At 56.0% G+C, this 1,080-nt stretch overlaps 1 long non-coding RNA gene across 1 annotated transcript; it reads left to right on the top strand.

Moving 5' to 3' along the window:
• Nucleotides 1-8: 8 nt before the first annotated feature.
• Nucleotides 9-774, top strand: LOC112455071. Its single transcript, XR_003040818.1, has 2 exons — nt 9-458; nt 589-774. It is a non-coding gene; the product is annotated as an uncharacterized LOC112455071 (long non-coding RNA).
• The last annotated feature ends 306 nt before the right edge of the window (nt 775-1,080 follow it).

Here is a 1,080-nt window from a genome sequence, read left to right as displayed (position 1 = left end):
GGCGTCTCTTCCTCGGCAAAACGCGAATCTAAATTTTGTCGAACTTGCTCTAATCCGTCTTGCTCAGCGGGCCGGTCTAACCCTTCGCTTTCAGCGGGCCGGTTTACCCCTTCGCTTTCAGCGGGCCGGTTTAACCCTTCGCTTTCGGATCGCGTCGCACTCACCGGGTTAACTAGGTTACGCGAAGCGCGGTGCGCGGACTCGCTATGGACGAACGACGTTTGTCGGACGGGCGTCTGTTGGTTCGGGTCGTCCGACATCTACTTAGCGCTCGCGGATATAATAATTTTCGCACTTACAATATCGCCGCGAATCGCATGTTGCTGCCTGTCTGCATCGCCTGGTCGTCGGGCCGCTTCGCTGCTTGGCTGCGTCCCTGTCGTCGCTGCGTCCCTGTTGCGCTGCTATGCTGCTTCGCTGTGTCCCTGCGTCGTCGCTCGGGCCGGTGATGCCGTGCGGTAGGTCGTGGCCGTCTCAGGTGTCACTTCTGCACTCGCGGCTGCTACCGTCTCTTAGCTCGCGTCTTATCTGACTTTTCCTTTCCGGGATGCGTTGCCTCCCTTATTAATTGAACTTGGTTTGTTTCAGACGTGAGATGGCGATGTGGGCTGGTCCTTCCTCGCAAGATGGCTGAAACTATCCCACCGCTGCCACCAAATTGTTAGCCGGGTATCGGCTAAGGGGATCGAGTTCCGCTCGCGAGCGAGAAAGGAGTGGATCAACACGTCCGATTTCCAATTTATGTCTTTATTAAATAAATGGGCTTGTTCTACACGAGTTGTCTCTTCTTGTTGAGTTCCCGTCTTGCGGATGGTTTTCAGGAAATCGTAGGTGTTTCGACGCGGCAGCTAGCTGTTCTTCGACCGACTAACTGGCCTGCCAATTCGGCGGTCTTTTATAGCCTTGCGACCGAGTCTTGTTGCTAACTCGGAACTTCCGAGTTAGCGCGGAATTCTCGTTGCCGACGCCTCGCGATGGCCTTCGCGTCAGCGATTTCGGTCGCTCCGGAGTCCGCGCTCCGGATTCCGGTGTCGACTTGCATCGGATGATCGCTCGTCCGATGCAATCGTCAGGAGTTTC

The sequence above is a fragment of the Temnothorax curvispinosus genome, unplaced genomic scaffold (assembly GCF_003070985.1).
Source record: "Temnothorax curvispinosus isolate PA1 unplaced genomic scaffold, ASM307098v1 QBEX01005781.1, whole genome shotgun sequence".
Classification (NCBI taxonomy): domain Eukaryota; kingdom Metazoa; phylum Arthropoda; class Insecta; order Hymenoptera; family Formicidae; genus Temnothorax; species Temnothorax curvispinosus.
The sequence above is the reverse complement of the archived record's forward strand: the minus strand, read 5'-3'. Positions and strand labels throughout refer to the sequence as shown.